This window comes from Egretta garzetta, unplaced genomic scaffold (genome assembly GCF_000687185.1).
Source record: "Egretta garzetta isolate BGI_Z169 unplaced genomic scaffold, ASM68718v1 scaffold57, whole genome shotgun sequence".
In the NCBI taxonomy this organism is placed as follows: domain Eukaryota; kingdom Metazoa; phylum Chordata; class Aves; order Pelecaniformes; family Ardeidae; genus Egretta; species Egretta garzetta.
Genome location: NW_009260180.1, coordinates 777210 through 780146, shown reverse-complemented (window position 1 = coordinate 780146; position 2937 = coordinate 777210). Strand labels below are relative to the sequence as shown.

At 45.3% G+C, this 2937-nt stretch overlaps 1 protein-coding gene across 2 annotated transcripts in view; it reads left to right on the top strand.

Moving 5' to 3' along the window:
• Window positions 1-6: 6 nt before the first annotated feature.
• The window catches only part of GET4 (guided entry of tail-anchored proteins factor 4), a 14031-nt gene continuing 11100 nt past the window's right edge, over window positions 7-2937 (top strand). Inside the window, exon 1 of one of the 2 annotated variants that reach the window (XM_035897214.1) lies at window positions 7-2076. The gene's annotated coding sequence lies outside the window, so the exon portion shown is untranslated. Of the gene's footprint in view, window positions 2708-2937 lie in introns of both variants that reach the window. The other variant, XM_035897213.1, reaches the window with a different exon arrangement.

The following is a 2937-nucleotide window of genomic DNA, read 5'->3' as shown; positions in this document are numbered from 1 at the left end:
TTGGCTACGAAACAAGGCTACTTTGTTGCACAGTAGTCACTCTCTGGTACCGCTTTTAGGAAGGGGCCACTCTCGGAATGGCAAGACTGGCCTGCACGGAGGAATTTTATTAGAATAGATTCTAGCTGGTGCAACGTCTGTGTACAGGGCAGTGGTTAAGTAGAGCAGGCCTGGACAATTTTTTTCAAAAATATTGCTACTACCTGTTATGTCATAAGAAACATATTTTTATTGCAAACCTTTTTACATTTTTTTTTTTTTTTTTTTTCGCATCCATCGTAACTTGTGGTGGGCACCCTTTCTCTCGTCGAAATTTAAAATGTAGACCCTTGCTTCAGGGCACAGAATGAGCTATCACTTCTAGGGGCTTCCTCAGCTGGTCCCAGCTTTGTTTATTTGTGGTTTTGCTGCGAGAGGGGAGGTGGGAAAACTGCCTTCTGCGCCTTGGTAGCTCACTTGCGTGTCACCTGTCCCCGGAGCAGCTCTGAGTTGGAATGGGAATAGGCCTGTGGGTATCCACAGAAAAATAGCAGCCAGGTAATGGGGGGAAGAGGGTCCTTGGTGCACGGTCCTGCTTCTGCTACCAATGTGCATTGGATATCCTGCCCAACCCTGTATTCCAAGCACCGTTAAATTAAAGCAGTTGTGTTCCCTGTAGCCTGATGGGATCAGCAAGGGCACCATCTAGGCCTTAAGACGTAAATTGTATTTGAGAATAAATCTAAATTTAAGACAAAGCATGGCCTATTTTATAGTAAGGATTATGTGATGCGATGGCTGCAGTGGCGGAAGATGACTGGATGAGAAGTGACCTGCTGAGCCAAGTCTTCTGAATGTATTAACTCACGTTGCTTAAGCTTCCCTGAATTAATTTGGATTCAAAGATCCTGCCTTTTCCATTTTAAATGCAAGAGAAAGGAGGTGCTCAATTAAATGAAAAGGCGACGTTTGCATAGCTAGGAAGAGGGTTTCCTTCTAGGCAAAAAGAGGTAATGAGACACTGAAATCTGTTTGGAAAGTCACCAAGGCCAAAAAAAAGAGTCCCGGATAGTCCTGTCTGTCCTCTGTAAAATGTATGCTAAATGTCAACAGTTTTCCAGAGGCACATTAACATGGAGTAAGATGATCTCAGCTGTGGAATTGTACTTGGGATGGCCAGTACTTACTTGTTTTAAACATCACCAGCCTGTAAAATGTTAGTCTGTTCTGTCATGAGTTGCGTGTTAAACTTGAAATCCTGACGCAGGGTCCTAAATCCTGGCTAGCCAGAAGTCCTGAACTGAGATGTATTTGAGGGTGGAGGAGGAAAGATTACCATGAGCTGCCTCCTGCAGAGTTCTTATCCCTCCCTGTGATGCACGCAGCAGGTGGAAAATCGCTGTTCCTGCCTGACCCCGGGCAGCGAGTCCTGTCCTCCTCCGGACCAGGGCCAGTGGTGTAACTGTGCAGGCTGACTGGGCTGAACTCTTCTCTGTTTATGATTTGGTGATTGAGTCAAACTCCCAAATTTAACATCCCTGTTGTGGTTACATTGACATCCGTTTTCCTGATGCTTGTCAGTACTTTTTCTGGTAGGAATGATCTGTTCCAGGATTTCAGTTATGAAAATGCTTCTCTCTCTTGTTCTAAATGCCACTTAGATCCATGTAGTGAGTATTTTTATTAAAAGTTCTTATTAAATAAAAGCATGGGTTTTTTTTTTTTAAAAACCCCACAACTGTTTTAAAAATGTATTTTATATTGTAAAGTTGTTTTCAGCATCTTTTAGTATCTGCTGTAATAATTCCCAGATTAGGAGCTCCCAGGTAGCATTGGGAATCTACTGGAAGTAGAATTTGTGAAGTGGATCCACACTGAGGTTCAGTGTCAAACACCCAGGAGCAGACCTGGATGCGAGGCCAACTGTAAAAACATTGGAGCTGCCGATCCATTTGACTGATGTGTGGCGCATTTGCTACAGTGATTGTAAATGTGAATTGTTGAGGATACCTATTCCAACAAAACACCATCATGCCATCCATTATTACAGTTCTGCTGACTGTTTCGGATAAAAGACCTTGGGGTTTTTGGAAGATGGTGAGCAGGATGATAGGAGGAGTCTGTCTCCTCCCCTGCTTGTTGTCTGATCTGATTTTACCGGTAGGGCCTGTCCCTGATTCTGCCACGTGTGACAGGAATCTCACGCGCAGCACAAGAGCTTTTGGCATCCACAGTTTGCTCGTTTTCCCTCTGCTAAGGGTGACCCCTTCCATGCCCGTGCTGTCCCACTGCTCCTCTGACTGCTTCACTCCCCTCTCCGTTCCCCCCTGGGGATGCTCATGCATTGGATCTGCTGCACGGGTTTGGGCCTTGGTGCTGCAGGAGCAGAGAGGCTCCCCTGGCTGCCGAGAACAGAAAGGGGTGAAACAGGGGCACGGCACAACCAGCTGCCGTAGAGGACAAACCGAATATCGCAGATACTAAAGCAGTGCGGTAGAACTGACGGCTTATCTTTTTGATAGAGCAAATGGGCTGTTGTTATTAACTACTCGGAAAACAGACTTTCTGAGAAGCAGTTAAGAGAAATGGAAATTGGAAACTGCATCTGCTGCCACACCTTAACTGCTTTTATAGGAAATGCTGCCTTCATAACCTAGAGATGTGACTATCCAAGACCTTTAGTTACCGACAGCGATGGTGTGCAGGGGGCTGCAATCACAGCACCATGGTAAGAGGCTCCTGCTCTTGAGGTAACCATTGGGAACAAATTCTTCTAGTCTTCATTTCTTGGTTAACTCTTAAGTGAGGAAGATGAAAGCTGCAGCAGATGTGTTTTGAAGCATTATATTTGAGAGACCAGGCTTGTTTTCTTTTATGAATTGGTGACTCTGTGGAGTGTTCCGTGGTAAATCTTGCTGGCTGCTCTTGTCTTACGAGAGCCCATCAGAGGCAAGCTGG